The sequence below is a fragment of the Pteropus medius genome, unplaced genomic scaffold (genome assembly GCF_902729225.1).
Source record: "Pteropus medius unplaced genomic scaffold, Ma_sr-lr_union100, whole genome shotgun sequence".
NCBI lineage: Eukaryota > Metazoa > Chordata > Mammalia > Chiroptera > Pteropodidae > Pteropus > Pteropus medius.
Window position 1 is genome coordinate 13,531,384 of NW_024342471.1, and position 22,523 is coordinate 13,553,906.

Here is a 22,523-nt window from a genome sequence, read left to right on the forward strand (position 1 = left end):
GCATTACTGTGAAGCCTGAGAGCCAAATTCAGTGTGTGATGGGCTCATGGGCTCTAATGAGAGTCATGCACCTACTGTGTGCCAGCATCATGCAGTTCACATAGTTTGTTTAATCATTATTACAAGGCTTGGAAGTAGGTAATAATAGCCTTACTTTGCGGATGAAGAAACTAAGTCTCAGAGAGGTTGTCATTTGTTCATAGTCGTCTGCTGGTGAACAGCACAGCTGGGCTTCAAACTCAGGCTCTCTGACATAAAAGCCCCCTCTTTTTTTGGACTCATGTTAGTAGAAACAGCAGGGAATCTGTGGGGAGGTTTGGCATGATAGGCCCAATTGATTTCAGCCACTTTTTAAAGTAACTTGGTGGTATGCAAATCCAAGGCAGGGTCCAGGCATCCTGGCCTGTGCTGTGGGCAGAGGGCTTCCCATGGCAGCCCTGAGAGCATGCACCTAGCCCACACATGGGAGGGCTGAGCTGGTTCCCTCTCCACTTTATTGATGTGGAGTGAGTTGAAAGTTATTGCAGTGAATAATAAATGAGCTATCATAGCGGAACCGATTATTCTGAAGCGTTACCGATGTTTGTGTTGATAAAAATGAATAAATGGCTAAATGTTTGCAGGGAATGGAAGAGAAAAGGCATAACAAGAAAATTCATATGTGCCTCTGATAGTTAGAAACAATGAGTCTTGAAACGGAGGCAATCAAGGAATGGGATAAAGCAGCTTCGTGATTTGTCGTATAGGGAAAATAATGACAGAATCTTTCATCTCTGGCCATGTTGGCTGCAAAGTGGTAATAGACATTGGCTTTGAACAGAGGAGGTAAGAGGCCAAGAGAAAAATAAGGTTCAGAGCCGTGAATAGGAGAGCCAAATCGTTGCTTGGCTTCTCTCATAGACAGAAGACGTATAGAGGAAGGACATGGCAGCAGCCGTTTCAGACTTCTCTGCAGATAGAGAAGAGAGCCTTACTGGCTCCAGATGTGAGCAAAGACTTCCTTCCAGGTTTGGGGGCCAAGGTCAGATGCAGGAGGATCATGAGAAGCAGGATTCAGTGGAAGAGGTCAGCCAGCCATGGAGTAGTAGCTCCTTTATACTGATGACCCTTTGCAACTCTTTCCCCCCTCACCACGCCACATCCATCCCCAAATTTGATTCTTGTCAAGCTGGCCACAACTCTTCCTCTTTCTTTACTACTAAAAGACACATACCAGAATCCAAGAGAGTGAGAACAATGCTATATCTGTTGTTCCCAAACTGTGTGTCAAGGTGCCACAGAGCACTACAGCAAACCCAGGGGGCACCCTGGGATATTTTAAATGTTTTGAGGGAACTTGACTTCCTCTGGACATCGTGCTAACTACTAGTTCATGATAATTCATGGTTTCAACATTGGATTGTGCTACATTCCTTCCGATGATATCATGTCTTTGCTGGGTTTTCAGTCGTTGCTGTGATAATAATCAAATAGGGTGTATCACTCAGCGTGGAGCAGGCAGTGAGGATGGTGGTATCCAGTCTGACTCCATGTTTGAGAAGTTGTGCAGTGCTCAACAGGTACATGCATCCATCACTAAGTAACTATAGTTATCTGAGAATGAAATAAAATGTTATCTTTTTCTTTCAACTTATGTGCATTATTTTAAAAAACACAGCTGCTAACTTAGTTATATTAGGGCATAGAATCTTATTCTTTGGCTCCAACTACTCAGTAAATATAATTGTTAGGTATTTTTGTTGGCTTGCTGCTTCCATGGAAAAATTATGGAGTGACTAAGGATTCTGTAGACAAAAGTTTGGGATTGTCTGTGTTATGTGCCAGTGAGGTCCTAGTGGAAAACCAGTGACACACTCAATGACCATACCTGGTGGCCTTGCGATGATGAGGGAAGGCCCTCTTGATGGGGAGGGAGGCAGCACTGAGGTTGGCCACTGTCAATTTGCTTTAACTTGTGGAACTTTTGCTGCTGGAATCTGTAAAGTGGCAGAGAATAATCTCTATCTCACAGTGTTGTTTTGCAGAGCGTTGGAGAGTTAAGAGTTTTGAAGAGAGTTTAGGAAAAGAATTCTTTCCAAAGGCATGGGCAGGGTGTAGAGAAATGACATGGAATAGGCAAAATTCTGGGGTTAGTAATGGGGAGATGCATTGGGGAGTTTGGAGGAGAAGGGAGAGAGGGATTGGTTACCACAACCTGTATAGAGAGATGGGGACAGGATTGGGAGCAGATAGATATGAACTTCGGCCAAGCAATACAGTCAGCTTCTGCTCTCTGCGTGGAGGGCTCTGCCAAGGTGCTATATTCCACAGAGTTTAATCTGCAGTACTGGCCTGGCCTAGCTGCAGTGTGTTTGTGGTTCTCAAACTATGGCCGCAGGGAACCCCGAGCTCCCTGAGCTATCCAGATTCTTTCACCACAAAAATCACATCACAGTGGCCTTTTCCAAACTCATCAATAACGTCAAGGTCTCAAGATAGAACCTTCTCAGTTTTAAGTTTTTTCCTCTCATAAATTTTCTCTAAACTGAGCTCAAAATGAACAATAAATATTGATAAGAAATTTAAAAATGTGATATTTTAAAGGAGCATTTTATGTATTGCTATTTTTTGAGATGCAGAAACATGCATACATCTAATATAGTCGTATTTTCTGCTAGTAAAATTGTTCCTGACACATGTGACAGAATTAAGTACATAAATTTTTTTTTTCATGTGGTTATATAGAGAGCATACCATCTTCCCAATGTCTTCCGAATGAATTTGAAGCTTTTGATAGAAAACTTGCATATGGTGTAAAATTTAAGTTCTAGGAACACGTATCACTATCATCATCATCATCATCATCATTGTTATCACCATCATTTCTTTATGAGGGATCGTAATGTGTCCCCTACATGTTCTCGCTAGATTGTCCTAAACAGTGCTTTTTAAAAGTGAGACCCTTGCAGCATCAGCAAATACAGATTCTCAGGCCTTACCCCAGAATAACTGAATCAGAAATTCTTGGCTTGGAGCCCAGCAATCTGTGTTTTGACCCACCCTCCAGAATGAGAACCATTGCTCTTAAGTAATTCTTACATAAACCAGTAAAATTGGAGCCATTGTTTGCATTTGAGAGCTATGGAAATAGGCTGAGAGAATGATGCACAGCTATTCAGTAGCAAGATTGGAGCATGGACTGAATTATTCTATCCTGAGGATGAGTATTTACCCCAGAATTCATTCTGGCTCATTCATACGACTAATGAATCAAGAAACTGCATCTACTCTGTATTTTTGTGGAAGATATACCAATAAGTAAGATAAGTTGTCAGAACTTACTCTCATAAGAAGATAAGGCAGGAAACACATAGCAGTTAAATGCTAAATGTCATCATTACCAATGTCATAGGATTTCAGAGATGAAAGAATCAGTGTGTCCTGGACTGTATATGAATTGTGCTCTCTGGAGTTGTTCAAAGTGCCGCAGAATACTAAAACCCTGATCAAATATCTCCAGAAATAGGTGGCCCTTAGTTAGGCCTGGAAGGACAACGGGGATATGTGTGGGTAGAGAAGGAGGTCGATTGTGGATTAGCAACTGGACTAAAAGAGAATGGCTTTCACATAGTGAAGTCAGGCAAAAATCAACTTGAAATGGATTAAAGACTTAAATATAAGTCTAGAAACTGTAAAACTCCTAGAAGAAAACACAGGGGAAAAGCTCCTTGACACTGGTCTTGGCAACAATTTTTTTTGGGTATGACACCAAAAACATAAGCAATAAAAGTAAAAATTAATAAGTGAGACTACATCAAACTAAAAGCATCTGCACAGCAAAAGAAACAATCAATGAAATAAAAGGGCAGATTGTGGAATGGGAGAAAATATTTTCAAATCATATATCTGATGAGGGGTTAATATCATATAGGTCAATAGCAAAAAAACAAACAAAAACAAAACATCTGATCAAATGGTGAAGTCAGGTTAAAGCTGAGAAGTAGCAGCCAGTAAAAAAGCCTCGACTGAAAAATGAGTGTTATGGGACCTTTTACTGCAAAAACAAGTGGAGAGGATGGCATCTCCACCTGTTGGGAGATGGATTCCACTGCACAGTGAGGAGGTAGCCACGCCCTTCTCGTCCCCTCTCTCTTTTGCCACTAGACCAGGGGTCAGCAAACGTTTTCTGTTAAGGGCCAGGCAGTAGATGTTTAAGTCTTTGCCATCCACATTGTCTCTGCTGTAACTCTTCAATTCTGCCCCAGTGTGAAAGCAGACATGGTCAGTACATAAATAAATGGGCATGGCTGCGTTCCAGCAAAACGTTAAGGACACGGAAATTTGGATTCCATATAATTTTCACGTGTCACAAAATAGTCTCGTTTAGATTTTTTCCGACAATTTAAAAGTGTTAAAACCATTCTTAGCTTGCAGGCTATTCAAAAACGGGTGGCAGGCCAGCTTCGGTCTGTAGGCTGTTGTGTGCTGACCCCTGGACTAGACCGTAGACCTCATGAGGGCAGAGGGAGTCTGTTTTCTCACTGCATACGGTCAGCGCTCAGCACAGTGCCTGATACAGTGGCCAGTCAAAATAAAATCTGTTGAATGAATGAACGTGGTTCATTCTCCTTTGTTTTCTGTTCTCTGAATTCATCCAAAGAAAATATGAGGCAAGAAAGTGGAGAGGGAGTAATCAGAGGTATTCAGTGCTTTCTCTTTTCTACGTTTTAAGTAGTAATTTAAAAAGCTTCTGATTTCAGTGAAAGGAAAGATTAAATAGAAATCTCCTATAAGAGTTTAAGTTGTCGATTTCTTATAAAACTATAAAATGCTAGACCTAGAGTTCAAATATGGCAATTTTTTAAAAAAAATCTAAGAATGAATCCAGAATTATAAAGTTGTTTTTTATTTAAGCCCAGAAGGAAATTTAAGATCAGATTAAGCATCATTGTTCATAGTTGAAAGGTAGTAAAACTATGTTCATTATAATAAGAATTGTGTGGTTTTAAATGTTCTAGTTTATTTTTTAAATATGTAGTAACTAGATATGGTTAATTGTTATTGGACTTGGATTGGCAGTTTCAGCAAAATGGATTTTAGGTTGTGCATTTGATCTGTAAAGGTGCAGTACTAGCACCTCCTGTGAAATAATTGCTGGGCTGGAGGCCATAGCTGAGCCAATGTTGAGCATACTGGGAACACGTGATATCACTGAGCTTTAACCAATGAAACATCTTGGAAATACTTGAGAAATTAAAAAAAAAAAAGAGTTTCAAAGAGTGATTCTGTGCATGGGAAGAATAAATAAGAGAGCGTCAAAGGCTGACTTTTCTCCTGGGAAAGGAGATGTGTCCTAACCCACCTGCGTGAACAGAACAGAGCGGTCCTGGCACCTGAGATCAGGTCGTGGGTACTAAGAATAAATTTATGCTGTTTGGAACTTCCCACTATTCAAGACCTTCCATTCCTGGCTCATTCTTAACTGTTATTATTATACTCTCATAATTCAGTGTGTTCATAGATACGGCTTTTTAAACAGACATAGCTTAACCAGGCAGAAGGAGACATTCATTGTGTTTATGGGAATCCCTTCTGTTCAGGTCATTATTCCACAACCCAAGGGGAGTGGAAATCTTTTTTTTTTTTTTTTCTGTTTTTCCAGATCTGTTTCTCTACTCCACTGCTAACAGCATCCTGATTTCCTTAACTGAGGCTGCTCCTACCCTCTGGAACAGGCAATAGGCACATGGTTCTGGTCTCGCTAGTCGAAACATTACACTTGCCTGGCCACAGTGGTTGGTTCAGGGATGAGCATGTGACCTAAGCTAGACCAATGAGAACCATTCCTAGGTCTTTGGTGAACAGACTGATTAAGTGGTATTCTTCCTCTGAGGGGGCGGTTAAACCCCCAGGTTGTTAATGGGAAATGGCTGCTGGTGGTCTTGCCATGGCGAGGGAAGGACCTCCTGCGAGGGGAGGCAGCACTGAGGATGGCCACCGTCAGTTTACTTTATGTCGTGAAACTTGGGCTTCATTAATCTGTAAAGTTGTGGAGAATAATATCTATCTCACAGTGTTGTCCTCTGGATTAAATGCCAATACTACGTGAGTATTTGAAAAGCATTTCTATCTTCCTTTCCTTTCCCTTCCTACCTTCCTTCCTTTTTTCTTTCCTTCTATCCTTACTTCTTTTTTCCTTTCTCCCTTCTCTCCCTTTCTTTTCTGTGACCTCGCTTTTTTTTTTTTTTTAAATAAATCCCCAGAAAGGGAGATTCTTTGGGTACAGACTCAACAACTTTTATCAGTGACTGCTCTTGCATGAGACTGAGGCAGGCATAGAGCAGTCATCGTGGAGGCCTCAGTGAAGGTGATGTTTGAAGGCCTGGCGTGGCCACCCAGAAGTGGCGTGGCTGAGATAGTAGGTGGACAGTGGAGGTTGGGAGCTGATCTCTATCGACCGTAAGGAAGAATCTTTGAGCATAAGAGCTTTACAATACAGGCAACGACATCTCAGAGGGTGGTGTGTTTCCAATCCCGCAGGCATCCAGCCAAAGATGGATGGATAGCCATCTATCAGGGGTGCAATAGAGGGGACTTATGTGCAGGGGGCAGTTTGGACTAATCTTCCAAGATGGCTTCCGGCTTGCAGGCTGTGATCTATAATTTGTTCAGCTAATGCTGGGTCAAGGTGCTTCCTTCAAGCAGGACTGAGAAAAACATCAGGTGGGTAAAGGTATTGTTTCCTTATGGCAGTGGTTCTCAAAGTCTTCATGCATCAGAATCACCTGGAGAACTTACTAAAAACACAGATTGCTGGGTCACATCCACAGAGCTCCTGATTCAGCAAGTCTGGGATGGGTCTTAAAACTTGAGTTTCTAACAAGTTCCCAGGGGATGCTGATGCTGCTTTTCCAGAGACCACACTTGGAGAACTGCTGTTTTATGGGTTCCCTGATTTTATGAATGGTAACTGGTGTATTGTTGAAAAAGCACCAGGCTGGGAGATAGGAGCCCCGATTTCTTGTTACTTGCTACTCCACCCAGCTGTGAGTCTTTGTAACCTACTTTGTAACCTACTTTCTCTGGGCCTCACTTTCCTCATCTCTAAAAGGAGACAAGTTAAATTAGATCATGGGTGTCCATATTTTCAATACAATAGGCCTCCTTCAATCAACTTTTCTTTTTTTGTGGGCACCATGTTTTGAGAGATTATTTTCCCCCCAGAAATATAGTGTGCAATTAAATAACAGCCTAGTTAGCCTTATTTTTGGCAAATATCTGATTTTCTTTGGTCTTTTTGATCAAGGATTGTAGGTTTTGGACAGGAGTTCAGGGATCTCTGGGTCCATCGGTGCTGAGTTAAGTGATATTCAAGGTTTTCCTCATAGCTCAAAGATGTGACATTCTAGGACATTTGGGACATAGTGCCAAACCTCAAGTTACCTTTTGGGAAGGTGGTAAGTCTTGGCTCCTTCTGCTGGCCCATGGCTTGTTGAAGATGTGGCCAGGGAGCTTTCAGGCATCAACGGAAAGTTTGGGTGGGTGGCTTCAAAAGCCTCTTCCTCAGTTCTCAGACTGAGGTTTGAGGTCCCATGGCCTCTCACAGGTCTCTTCATGGGGCCCCATAGTTCAGAGGTTGGGGCTGGTGCTGATCCCTAGGTTTTAAGGTTCATGGCCCAGGCATGTTCTAGTACAGCTGTTAGTTTTCAAGAGATTAATGAATTAAATGGGCTTAGATGTTTCTGCTTGGAGTTGATTTTGATGTTCATTACGCTGATCGGGTGCAGATGTGTCTTATGTTGATAAGTCTGTCACCTGTGCCTCACACACCCGGAAGGGATGATTGCTGAACGTTTGGGTCTCTGCTGGTGCTGCTAACACCCTGCCCCCACTGCTTAGCAGCACCTCTGTACTCACATCTTTTCCAGCTAAGTGAACTGTTAACTTATGCTAAGAAACACATGTGAAACTCGATCATCTGCATACAATGCATGGAGCAGACCTACTACCCTTTCCTTGGAAGTAGGGGGGCTTGGTGTTTTGAATATCTTTGTCTCTTTGGGGGCAGGTAAAACCAAATGTGTTTGTGAATTGGACTGATGTTTAGAGGCTTTCCCCATATGCTCAAGTTGATAAGTTCTTTCCTATGCAAGTGCTTTCTAAGCACTAACTTTCTCCCAGACTCCATACGAGGTCCTGAGAAGATCCTGTTTTACGTACCCCACCCCCACCTCACCTATTTCCCCAGTTTGCAGGGCAGCCAGTCTCTAGACAGACATTAATTGAAACAGAAACCTAAGTGGGGGGGCAGATGAATAAAATGACCTCTTTGGGGCTCTTGGGCAAGATTGTTCTTGAGACCAGCTGCATGGCTAACTTGGAGAATGAGCAAAGTCAGATGTAAGCTCCTCAAATGGGAAAATAAATTGACGTTTTATTGCTGGATCTTTGAGGGATGTGGTGCTCACCAAGCAGAAGGAGGAGGCTTTTTTTTTTTCCAGTCGAGGGAGTGGTACGAGCAAACATGCATTCTCTATGGTTGGGTACAAATGAAGGGCAGAATGAGTGGGAGTGGGGTAGAAAATCAGGAAGATCAAGGCCAGACTGCAAAATTTCTCTTGTTATAGAACAGTGGTTCTCAAACTTGAGTGTGCATTAGAATCACTTAGAAGGCTATGAAACTCAGATTGCTGGGCCCCTCTCTGAGAGTTTCTGATTTAGTAGGTCTGGGTAGGGCCTGGAAACTTACATTTCTAACAAGTGCCCAGGGGATGCTGCTGGTCGGTGGGCCGCACTTTGAGAATCACTGCTAGGGAGTTTGGATCTTAGAGCAATCCGGGTACTTCTGCAGATTTCTAAGGAGTGTGGCAGAGTCAGACTTGCATGTTGGAAGGAGAATTCTGACAAGTTGTGGAGACTGTGTTGGAGTGGGTAGTCAGGGAACAAGGAGATGAGAAAGATGGTAGCTGACGTAGTTGAAGCAACAGATTATGGGTGAAGCCTGAACTAGGTGGGTTTAAGGGGTGGGCATGTGAAAAGTAGCAAGTGGTGCTGGGCTTTTTCAGCCTGGAATACAAGCTCCGTGTCTTCAGCACCCTGCCGTCATCCAGTCCTCTTTGCCTAGTGAGGCTCACGCAACAGGTCTAGCCAAGTCTGCACAAAGGGCCCAACATTAACTCTTAGTGGAAGGAAATAGATATTATTTTTAGCCAAATTCTGCAGTATGATCGATTGCGGTTTTCATTTTCTCAGCACATTTTATTCAACTTTATGAGGTCATTTAGCAAATAATTTTAATTTTCTGCTTAGATCAGAATTTCAGAAAGTAATGTACTGTTGTACTGTTAATGAGTCCCCTAATAATCTCCAGGAGAATGCGATTTGCAAATCATTCCTGAACATAACTGTCACTCAGCCTCGTTTTCAATTACCATACTCCTCAGCCTTTCTCCCTAAGAGGGACTGGAAATTTCTGGAAGATTCTTGTACTTGGTTGGGCATCCCATGAATCTTCTGTGGGAGGGGAAGCAGATAAGGGAGTCAGAGCTCATTTCAGTGCTGAGCTGTGACACCTGCTGTATTCTTGTTTCCCTCAATGGGTGGTAGTTCATAATCTCAAAATAGAATGACATCTCGAATTGTGTGGATTGAATCACTGTAACAGTTTGGCAGAATAACCTCGAAGACATTCTGTGATTTCAGCTGCAGATGGTGGTGGACAGAGAACACTGCTTTATGCTAGATGCTGGAGTAGGACATGTTTATTAATATTATCTTTAATACAAAGAATACTAATTTTTAAAACAAATAATATTAATCAGCTATTTTGTAAACTATTAACAATAAACAAGTCACTACTCTGCTACTAATTTAGGACAAGGGTTGGCAAACTGTGACCCATAGGACAAATCTATCCTGTAGATTGTTTTTGCAAATAAAGTTTTATTGAAACAAGCCATATCCTTTCAGTTACATATTGTCTAAAGCAGCTTTTGTGCTACAGTGGCAGAGTTGAATAGTTGTGCAAAGACCAGATGGCTCATGAAGCTGAAAATAGTTGCTCTCTGGCCCTTACAGAAGAATTTTGCTGATCCCTCTTTTAAAATATGGACTTTCATACCTTTTTCTATTCATCTATATACCAGGCATGTTTATAAACTTTATTTAATTTTTGCACATAATTGAGATTGTACTATGTGCATTGTTCTGAGACTTGACTTTTTTTCTTTCAAATATGTCTTGAGGACTATTTCATGACAGAATATCATTTTATTTATATTTTGTGGCTACATAATAATCTATAATAAAAATACTTTGTGATCTATTTATGCCTTTTTTTTTGCATTTCAGTCAATTCCCTTCACTAGTTTTTCTAAAGAAACTTTTATCTTGGCATAAATTTTATGTTTACAGAAAAGTTACAAAGACAGTACAGGGAGTTCCTATATACTTGTTACCAGTTTCCCCTAACGTTAATAGCTTACCTTACCGTGGTATATTTGTCAAACTAAGAAATCAACACTGGTACTGTTTATTCATTTTTAATCATACCAGTGATGCATAAAAAACCTTCTTATAAGGATAAAACAGTAGAGGTTAAAGTTCTCTTTGACCTTCTATTCTAGTCTCAGGGTCCAGACCACATTTCCTTCTCTCGCTCTGGTATCCATCCCTTAAGGCTTTTCTATATGTAGTCGCTACATACACAAACACAGGTAGCATCAAAAGCACAATACTGTTTTGTGGTTTAAAAATATAAATAGTATCGTACCATGCTTATCATTCTTCAGGTTTTTTTTTCCCCCCTCTCAAAAGGTCTTGGACATTGATCATGGTCATGAACAAGGATTGGCCTCATTCTTTTACTTGCTTTATTGCTTCTCCATAATATGAATAAACATAGACTATTGAGTCATTTCCCTATTGATGGCCATTTAGGTTGTTTCTATTTTTTTCACTGTTGTGAACAATGTTGCAATCAGCATCCTTGTACATTCAGCTTTTTTTTTTGTATGTGTGTAATTATTTTTTTTTTTTTGAGGGATAGATTCCTGTAATTAAAATCACTGGGTCAATGGGTATGTATGCACATTTTTTCAGTAGATTTTGCCAAATTGTTATCTAAACAGCTTTATTATCATGTGTCTCCACCACAGTGTGTGAGAGTGCCTTTTCCTGATAATTGTCACCAATGACAATTTGATTTTTTTTTTGCCAGTTTGAGAAATGCTATATAAATATTAGATAAAGTAGACTTCAGAATAAAGAAAATTACCAGAGACAGAGAGGGACATTAAAGAATAATAAAAGAATCCATTGGGAATACATAGGGAACAGTCACGTTATATACACATGGCTATAAAGATATAAAGTACAACAGCAAAACTATTCAATAAGGCTAAACATGCCTATCCTGTGAGCAACAATTCCAGTCCTGGGTACATGTCTGAGAGAAGTGGATGCAGATGTCCACCATACACCAATGGCAAAGACGACTGAGTATGTTCACAGCAGCGTTATTCCCAATAGCCAGCAACTAAAGAACAACCCAAATGTCTATCAAGACTGTAGAGTACTCATGCATTGGAATACTACAGAGCAATGGAAAAGAGTGAACCACCACTACATGTAATGACATGGATAGATTTCACATGTTACAGTGAATGAAAAAAGCTAGTACCAAAGAGCTCATACTGAAGTTTGAAAACAAGGAGGGAAAATTAATCTGTGGTGTGGAAGTCAGTATAGTGGCTGGGAATGGGCAAGAGAAACCTAGGGTAGAGTACTCTATCTAGACAGATGCCGTATTTCGAACTAAGTGGTGATTACGTGGGTGTGCACTAGGCAAAAATTCATTGACCCTTAAGATTTGTGCCCTTTGTATATACATATTAATAAAAATATTTTTAAAAATGTGACACGTGGCAAAGTCTGACTGGGGCAACATTGTCACTTACTTCGAGCCAGACACTGCCGTTATCTCCGCAGCGCAGTCTTCCCTCACGTGTCGCTCTGGGCACCTGCCTCAGTTTTCTGTGTTGTAATTTTTTGCTGGATCTGAGTGTCTCTCTCAACTTCAGCTACATGGTTGGGGTCAGACGCTTAGCCCTCGTTAGTGCCCCTTCTTGGGGAGAGTCTTTGTGTCTGTACCTCCAGTCTTTTGCTGGGCTCCATTCCTGGTCAGTACTGCATGGACATCCTATTTGCTCCTTTCTGATCATGAATTTTTTTTTTTTCTGTTTGAGAGATCTGCTGCCAATTTCAGCCCCAGAAGTGGTCTCCTTAGCGATCGATAGCTTGCACAGACCATCTGGGGGCACTTGGCCTCTTTGCCCAATTTACTATTCCTTCCATCTCTATTCTCCATCTTTTCTGCTTCCAGACTCTCCCAGCCTAGTTATTTTTTTTTACACCATTGCAAGATGACCCCCTAGATTATTATAAACACTTCTTTATGACACTTTGCAGAGCTGCTGTCTCAGTACAGCTAAGAGCTGAGATAGTCTCTTTCATGTCCCCTCTAACTTCCCTTCTAATGAGCCTCCGTGATTTTAAAGGTGCTATTTCCTGGGTAGTTAAAGGAAGATGAGATTTTTATCATGGGACGTGTCTGAGCATCACCGTTGCCAGAGAATCCACCCGGGAGTCTTTGTTGCAAATGTGCCCGTTTGTCATTTCATGCTTTGCTTGGAGCACCGACTTTGCTGCCAAAAATGATCAAATCTCTTCTTGTAAAGCCACCACTGGAACAGATAGCTGAGAAGATGACCACACTGACAGCCCATTGTTGTACAAATTCCAGAATGATTTAGCAGTCCTGAGACAAGAGCTCTATGTGGGAGCAAAGCATTCTCAGGCTTGGCCGTGGGTTGGGATGGGAGCCTTGGTTGTTGGCAGAGGGCACCAGGTGCTTTGTTCCCAAAACAAATGTGCCCATGTGCCAGTTGTCTCTGACAGAGCACTAGCTGGATTCATTTGTGGGCTCGCCCAGTAGTCTCTGGGCCAGTGGGCCCAGGTTCCTTGTTCTTAATTGCTTTTCCTTGCTTTTCATATTGAAAGAAAGTAAGGAGTGGCTTATTAGTCAGTTCCCTTTGACCAGTTTCCATTTCTTCACCAATCTGCAATAATCTGCAGTATTTCTGGAACAAAAGCAGCAGAGGGTTCCTTTGGAGTTGATAGTGGTGAATCAAGTGTCTTAAGGCAGAATGGTTACTGGTTATGCATGATAAAAAGTAGGCCTTGTGTGCTGCAGGATGCTGCCTGTGCATAGCTGGTCCTTCTTGGTGGTGTGTTGGGGAGTGGTCAGTGAGTGCCTGTATCCAGGCAATAATCCATTCTCTGTCACCAAGATACCAGGGCGCTGGGCCTGGCTGGAGGAGACCTGGGTTCCAGTCCTAGCTCTGCCATTTTCTAGCCTTTAAACCTAGGACAAGTCAGAAGGACACATTCATAGAGTTGGAACAGCTCATCCATGGCTTGCCACCACTGCGTCAGCTCAGCATCAGCTTTGTTTGCCCATCCTACCTCTGCTTGGACGTTTCCAGTACTGGAGCACTCATCACCTTTTGAGAGAAGCCTACTTCAATAGCCAAAAAAATCAGAATATCAAACATAAAATGGAGTTTTTTCATTCCTTTATTTATACAATACAGTGTTGACTGTATCTGTAACTCCATCTCCCGTTTTGCTGACATACGTAGTCATATTTTGTCCATTACGGGACGGCAGTTCCTTGTAGAATCCTCCTAGAATGGTGACGTTTTCACAAATTAGACCCAATCAGGGCTGGCCAAGCTGGAGCCGGTGAAGCAGGACTTCTACCCTGCTGTCCCCCGAACTGCCTTGCAGTGCTGTGTTGTGTGTGGGACGTGGGGAGAGTGACCCTCTTCCCATCGCTGTGCTGTGCTTTGTTGTTTGGGTGTCAAGGAGGTGCTGTCTGTGCCCAGTCTCACAACGTCTTCCATGGGAGCCTCTCTTTCATCTTCTGGACTTGATCCTTCTCTCCATGGGGCTTCCGGCCCATAGCCAACCCGGCTTTGCCCATCCTTTCCCTTTGCATCAACTAAACAAAACTCTTCCCTTCAGTCAAAACAAAGCCACTGTGAAAGGGACTAGGACAAGTAGAGTTTTGGACAAGAGGGAATACTGTCTAGTCTCCACTCACAGGAAGCAATTGAGTGTCAGCTCTGGCTTGGTTTAGACACTGTGGTACTACTATAGTGCTTAACATAGTAGACCCTCAGTAAGTCATAGCCAACATGGTAGCCTTAGTCCCATGTTCCAGGTCCAATGTGAGATGGTCTAGATTCTGGGTTAGGACAGGTTAAAAGATGGAAGGCAGACTATGAAGTGGGCATGAGATTAGAACAGCATGGAGGAGGGGGAGCTCACACTCTTGGTATCTCCAGCTTACCTTGTTCCTATCAAAGGCAGCGCATGGAGCAATTGGCAAATATCATTTCATTTTCTCCCTGTGCACATCTTCCCTCCAGAAATCAGTACAATTTCTAAACCTGAGTCCTGCAAGAATGACTCTCAAGCTTGGGCAAGGATCATCCCAAGAGATTGAAGAGACTGGAAGACGTGGCACTGGATCATGCTATGGGCACGAGTCTGGGCCAGCTTGACTGGCTATTAGAACCATGTAGGATGGGCACTTTTCATTTTATTTCTTGCCAGTAGTTGGGTTCCATTCTGTATGTTTCCAGAGATCTGTTGGACATCTTCACATGCACATCCCATTTCCATTTCAATCTTATATCTCAATAGAATCCATTATTCCCTTCCTTACACTTCCTGTCCTGGGAATAGCACCACCATTTACCTCATCCCATGAGGCAGGAAACTTTCCCTTTCTTACCATTTGTGATCTCTTGCCAAGTCTGTTTTCTCTCCTAAATGTCTTTTGAAAACCATCTCCTGCCCTCTCTGCTGTGTCAACCAATTCTAGTTCTCCCCCGGGGCACATCCACAGCCTCTGCGATCCTGCTTCTGCTGTTTCTTTTGCAAATCTACCTTCCATATGGTCACCTTTCAATACGCAAATCTTAAGTCACTTTCTCACGCAGAATGAATTCTTGCTACTTTCAGGGTCATGACCAGACCTTGCATGACTCATGAGACCTTCTACAAGTTGCTGAAGTGTCTGGCTCTATCTCCGTTCACTTTCTCACAAGCATTGCTCCCCTACATCACTGCTCAAATTTATTGAGCACTTATTATGTGTTGGGTCCTGTGCTGGGAGCTCTACATACATTATCTCATCCGTACCACCTATCGGTCTGCCTGTGCTTTGACCACCACATGGAACCACTTCCCTTCTCTTCAACTATGAGTTGCCCCAACAATCCATGGCTTTAGGAAAGCAATACATTTGCCCAGATTTTGTATTGGACTTATTGGATTTGAATCCTGACTTTTCCACTTAGAAGCTGGGTTACTGTGGGCATATTATTTAACCTTTCAATGCCTCAGTTTCCTCATCCGTATAATAGAAGTAACGATAGTCTCTACTTTGTAATAGAGCATGGGTATCATTGTGAGGACTGAATGAGAAAATACCTGTGAAGTGCCTAGCATATGAGTGGAATGACAGAAGTACCCAACAAATGCCATGAGTGACTCCACATGCTCTTTATACCTGTCCTTCCCCTAGTAGTGTCCTATGCCAACTGGATAGTCTGGCTCACTCTCATTCAAGATCATCCCTTCCCCCAGAGGCCTTGCATGACCCTCTCAGGCCGGGGGAATTTCCCTCCACAACTGTCTCAGAGTGTCCTGTGCTTATCTCCAACACAGCACTTATCTTCCTGGGGTAATTATGGTTTTCTTGTCTCTCTGATGTTTCGGTCTCTCAAGGGTAGGATCTGTCCTTGGTCATCTGTATTTCCCGGGGGCTGAGCAGAGTCTGACACAAAGCAGACCCTTGGTGAGTGCTTTTCAAAGGACAGAAAAGGACAAGTAAGAACTTGTAAGATCCAGGATGGGGGAGGAATGCCTTCTGTGTCAGCTGTTTCATTGAATGTCCTGTCCTACAACCCGATGTGTGACAACACTTTGGAAGCCTGTCATATCCCTGACCTCCTGACGAATTTAATGTAGGTTTGCGGCTATCTTTATCCTGGATTCCCTCTCCTGCAATTCCACCTCCTAGCATTAGAGCCACATTTGCATACTGTAGCCATGATCAAGTTAAAAGAATAGTAGAGATGAAAGGAGCTGAAAGCCAGGTCTCTTGGGCAATTTCCCTGGCGATGCAGCAACAGAATTATCCAAGGAGTGATTGACAAATTAGAAGCACTTTGCACCTAATTTTAATGCATTTGGCTCCTTGAGAGGAGGAATATGTTAAACTTAAAATTATTCACCTTGCAGTAGCTCTGTCTTTCAAATCAAAATCAATCTTCACGTGGGGTACTAAATTTTAAGGAAACAAATTGCTTTCTATGGTACACTGCACTCTTTAAATGGCTTTATTTGGAGGGCCAGCTGAGCAAGTTAATTTCAACGGCACAGCTGGCTGGCAATTGCGGAGTGGGCACTCTCACATGTAGTTGGAGAGAGCCTGGTCTGGTGCTCATTAGCCACCCTCGGATTAAAGAAACAGTGAGAGTAATTGGCACATACACTGGACCATGGGGTGGAAATTAAAGCGGAGTTTCAAGACTCAAGTTACTGTGTTGATATACAAGATTGTGAACTTGGTCCCTGAAGCATCCTTTTTTCTTTCCTTCTCAGTGGCTCCCAAATATGGCTGCATTCATAGCTCATATTATCCCTCTTGTCAATCAACGTGGAATCCTATTCTTGGGAAAGGACCACATAGACTCAGTCACATGGTGGTGATCATAATGTTAACAGCTTAAAGTGTAGTTTTTGTCTCAAATGTTTTTTTTTTTAATTATTATTTTAAATTTTTATTATATTAGTTTCAAGTATACAGTATATTGGTTAGACATTTATATAGTTTATAAAACGATCTCCCCAATTGCTCTTTCTCTCCTCTGGCTCTCCACGTAGCTATTACATTAATGCTAACTGCATTCCTTATGCCATGCTCCCCGCATCCCTGTGACCAGTTTATACAAAGAAGACACAGCCAAAGGAGTTAATCTCTAATTAGAAAATTTTTGGCAAGAATTGTTGAGTATGGACTTGCTGCCTACTCTAGAACCATAACATTTTTGAGCTGGAAGCAAATAGATTTTTCTAGTTTATTTTCCTATAGTATCTAGAAATCCCATTACAGAACACTTTAATAGTTACCCTTTCTTTGCTTAAATGTCTTCAGTGATGGCGAACTCACTGAATTATATGGAAGTCCATCCCATTGTTGGGTAGTTTTAATATTAAACAATTCCACTTTATTTTCAACTAAAATTGGTCTCCCTGTATCTTCCACTCATTAGATCTGGTTCTGTACCATAGGACAAACATCTTCCGAATGACAGTCCTTCAGATGTTTGAGGGTACGGCCCATGTCCCCCACTTCATCCTTCACTTGTCATCTCTTCTCTGGGTTAAGCACTGTTCTTCCCTCTGCTGTCTCTCTCCCTGCTTGTTTTCAAGCTGTCTCTGGGTCTTGGTCTTTTTTTTTTTTTTTTAAATGACATATTCCAGTTTGTTTATGTCCTTCTTAAAATGCAGTTAATGTAATTTTTCTAAATGTAGCCTGGCTTTGGGGGAGATTACCTCTCATCCAAGAAGCTTTGAAGCTGAGCCTGCCCATTCTGGAGCAGTGCAGGCAGGCTTTCATAATCTCCCAGGCAGGACTTTGTCCTTAGACCTATTAAATTTGATTTGGCTGTTCTGGTCATCATTCTCTGCCATCCTATGTGTCTACTATCCCTCCCAGCAACTTTCCATCCTCACATTTGATGAGCTTTCTTCCTGCCAGTCTCTCTGATGAGATATGAAAGGCCATTAAGGATAATTTACTCTGTAGCAAGAGGTGGCGGCAGTAACAGCAGCAATTGGAAAAAAAAAAAACCCCAAAAACCTCTCCTTTTAAAAGTCATAAGTATTTACTTAATACATAAACACAAGAAATAATTATAAAAAAGCCGTTTTTGTGCATGTCCTTTTATAACACATTTATTTAATGCGCACAATTTTTTTTTGCTTTTTCTCTTATATTGTCCCATATTTTTAAGCAGTCAGTTAGCAGCCATTTTTAATGCCCCCATCATGTGCTGTAATTATTCCCCTATTGTTGGGCATTTAGATTGTTTTCTAATTTTTCCTTCTTGTAAACTATGTTACTAGGTTTTTGCACTCATCCATGATAAAGCCCTCGAAACAGAATTGCTGAGGGTAATGGGTAGGCCAAACTTTTGGTATCTGTTGCCAAATTGCATTTCAGAAGGATTGCATCATTTTAAATGTACTATTTTATATTTCCAAAAGCAAGAGCAGAACTAAATGTATTGCTTAAAATTCTTGCTTTAAATCTCTCTCTCTCTTTTTTTTAACTTTGTTATACAATATCTTTATTATTTTAGGTTGCTATTCTAATAAAGTTTATTTCATTAAAGGAAAAAAGCCTGTGGTGGCTTCAGAAATAGACAACTTAAATTATATACGTAATTTGCAGTGATAAGTATTTCAGACTTTGGGCCCCAGATCTTAGAGGCTTGGAGGAGATGACTTGAAAGATTCACCTTGTCTAAAACACACGAAAATACCTGGTCACTTTTACTCCAAACAGGTACTAATTTCTGGTTGTAGTTGAAGTAGAATCAACTTGGATAGTTTTTTGACTTTTGAGATATAGCATAATTAAGTGGATTCTCCAGACTGGAATCTCGTTTTTTATTATTTTTACAAGGAGATTCAGAATCCACTAATTCAAACTAAATATAGTAGGTCTAATCTCTCAAAGAACGAATATAAGGCAATCAGACAGCTGCTGACTATCAAAGGAACTGATGCTCTAAAGTTCCAAAGTGAGTTGCTAAAATGTAAATCATTTCCTTACACACATACAAAACTCTAATGATTTATGGGGGAAAAATCTTTATTTTAGTCATAAAACTCAAAGACGTTTCTAATTTGTTGTCTATCTGACCATGGAGGGATTGTATAGCAGCTGGGATTGCAGTTGGTTGCGTGTGACAGAAACCTGACTATAGTAGTTTAACCAAGCTGGAGTTGATTTATTCCACATGGTACGAAGCCCAGAGCTGGTGCAGTCACTGGAAGAGATCACCAGGAATTATACATCATCTAACTGCCCTGTCTATCATCTTTGTTATGAAATTTTTATCCTCTGAGTTGCAAGATGTCAAGAAGATAGGGGCAAGCTGAAGCTGTGCACAAGCTAATTATGTCCCTTTTGCTTAGAAAAATATTCATCTGTTTCCACGTTCTTGGCTCAAATGGAATCTGCATGGCCACCCCCTAGCAGCAAGGGAGTCTGGTAATGTGAAATGTATTTCGAAATCAGTGTTATTAACAGGGCTGAAAGGGGAGAATGTGCGGGAAAAGAATCAGTGTGAGGACTTGAAGTTTCCATTTCCAGAGCATTGCTCCACCCCTACCACTTGCAGGCTGTGCAGGTGTGGATGAGGCACCTTTCCTCTTTGGCTTTAGTTGCATCATCTATGAAATGATGATGTTGGAGAAAATGACCTCTGAGGGTAATAGTGTCCTCTAGCTGGTCCATGCTGACTCATGAGAGTTGATTGAGTCTTCTCAACTCTGTGTCCAGGGATACCATGTTGATAGCCTGAATTTGGCCTCAGGGGGAGTATTTTCACCATGGAAACTGGCAGATGCTGTAAATCGGGACCTTTCCTTCTCTCCTCCTTCCCAAGCAGGCCGCTAAACACCACTGTCCGAGAGGCCTTCCAGTGCTAACAGTCTCTAGATCTATCATTTCAATTCTATAAATCAAAGTTTAACAGGGCAGTGAGACCTCACTTCAGAGACCCCTAAACCTCACTCACTCATTTTTCTGTTCTGTTTCTATGAGTTTCTCTCATGTCATCTCCTTCTCTACTTCAGTCCTTCCTCTGATTTCTTCCGCTTCTTCTCAGTTCTTTTTTTCAGTGACCACATTATGAAATTTAGAAACAAACATATTTGCTATGGTTTATACACCAGGCTTTTTTTTTTAAATCGTAAAATGAAATTGACATGTTTTTAAGTGTAAATATTTAAAAAGCAAACTCATTCCTTTCTGTCCCTTATTACTCCTAAAGTTGAGTTTTACTTAAGTACACTCTGAATCACTTTTTATTTCTAATGATTTTTTAGTTATCAACTGCTTTCAATGATCCACTAATCAACAACTCTATTAAGTACTTTTTTTTCTATTTTGTTGAAAGCACAGAATTGGAAACTGACTTACCAAAGGATTGGTTACTATCTCCTTAGAATCATTTACTTTTTTATTATAGATTTTTAAAATCAAACTTTTTATTTTGAGATAATTGTAGATTCATATTCAGTAATAAGAAGTAATGCAGAGACACAGAGTTATAATAATGATGCTGAGGTATCATCTTGCAAAACTATAGTACAATATCATAACAAAAATATTGACATTGTTACATCGTAGTACATTTTTCATTATCGATCAAATATTTCAGGTTTCACAGTTTTGGATGTGAAGGGAGGGTGGTTATGCCTTCCACTATTAAGGTTAAGGAAACAGTTATTGGCCCTGGAGCAGATACCAGTGGCCCCAGCCAATTCCTGTTTCTCTTTAAATCTGTCCTTTTCTTTTCCTAGCACTTTTATAGTTGGGTCTTTTCTTATTTGAGTAGAATGAAGAAAAAAACAAGAAGGGTCTAATATCTTGCTGCTCAAAAACCTGTTTTTTGAACAAACCAGTGAGGCTTGTTCAAAAAAACAAAGTTCTGAGCTCCCACCTAGCCTTCCTGAATCCAAATTTGCATTATAACAAACCCCCCAGTTGATTTATATGCACTTTAATGTTTGAGGAGTTCTGGTGTAATAGGTTATTGGACAGTCTTCTAAGCCAGAAACATCCTTCCCTTGGGCCTCTCCGAAGAGCGTTGCCTACAGTTCTGAACACCTCCTTGCCACAAGGAGCTATGACTGGGTATGGGTGGGGCATAGAGTCAGTAGCCTATGATCACCACTTGTCCTCCGTCTGACCTCTCTCCTTTCATTGAGCCTGGGGAATGTAAAGGTAAAGAATTCTTTCTTTGTGATGGATCCACATGCCACTAAGCCAAGAGTTCTGTCTCTGAAGGGGTAATTAAGGCAGGAATCCTAACAGCCTCTGACAGTTCTTCTCTATAGTGACCTTAAAGTCTGAAGAAATTGTCCTCATTATTGCTTTGTCATTTATGACTTGATCAAGCTTTCCCAGCCCTATGTAGCTCACTGTCCTTTGTGCTAGCTTTCTCTTTTCTAACTCTTAGGGAAAAGGAAGTGAGTAAGAATAAAACTTTGATGGTTACCTGCTTTGCGTCAAATACCAGGTGCTTTATTTATGTGATCTCACTTAAACCTCACCTCTCACTGTGCAAGGTAAACCTTATCACATCCCTTTTACAGACTTGAAAAAGATCGAGGCTCAAAAAAGTAACTTGCCAAAGATCATACGTAAGTGAGAAGGTAATAGTTGTTCTGAGTGGTAGACCTTGAGAAATTCTCCTTCACTGGATGGAAATAACTTCCTCTGATCTCAGTCTCTCTAACTTCTCACCTGATTATAGCTACTGGGATTTCATTGATGATTTCATCCACACCTGCAATGCTTGGGTTAAACTAAGGACTTTTCATGTTTGATTTAATTTCATCTTCAGAGGAACCTTCCTGTGACATTGCTTTTATTACCCCATTTTACAGATGTGGAAACTGAGAGCTGTTGGAAGTAAAAGAAGTTATTGAAGATCTCTCAGAAAGGTGGGTGATGCCCGATAGGACAGCTGTAATAAAAATGACATGGTAACAAGTATTGGAGAGGATGCAGAGAAATTAGAAGCCTCATACTCTGTTGGTGCGAATGTAAGGTGGTCCAGCCACTTTGGAAAACAGTTTGGCAGTTCCTTAAATGGTTACACATAGAGTCACCACATGACCAATCAATTCCAGTCCTAAGTATGTATCTAAGGAAATGAAAACCTATGCAAACACTTGTACACAAATGCACAGAGCAGGATTATTCATAACAAAAAATAAAAACAACCCAAATGTTTACTAAGTGATGAATGGTTAAACACACTGTGATATTATCCATACCATGGAATATTACTCAGCCATGAAAAAGAATAAAATACTGATACCTGCTGCAAAATGGATGAACTTTGAAAACACTGTTAAATAAAAGAAGCCAGTCACCAAGGACCAAATTGTTGTATGATTTCATTTATAGGAAATGTCCAGGATAGGCAAGTCTATAGACACAGAAAATGAATTAGCAGTTGCCTAGGGCTTGAAGAAAGATGGGGAAATTGAGGGAGAGTGAAAGCTAAGGTATGTGGGGTTTCTTTTTGGGATAATGAAATGTTTTAAAATTGGTTGCATAACTTTATGAATATAGTAAAAGCCATTGAGTTGTATACTTTAAA

At 41.1% G+C, this 22,523-nt stretch overlaps 1 long non-coding RNA gene across 1 annotated transcript in view; it reads left to right on the forward strand.

The window, feature by feature from the left end:
• The window catches only part of LOC120603679 (uncharacterized), a 314,182-nt gene that overhangs the window by 57,193 nt on the left and 234,466 nt on the right, over positions 1 to 22,523 (forward strand). The window contains exon 3 of the long non-coding RNA XR_005653080.1: positions 21,802 to 21,858. This is a non-coding gene — a long non-coding RNA (uncharacterized LOC120603679). The remainder of the gene's footprint in view (positions 1 to 21,801; positions 21,859 to 22,523) is intronic.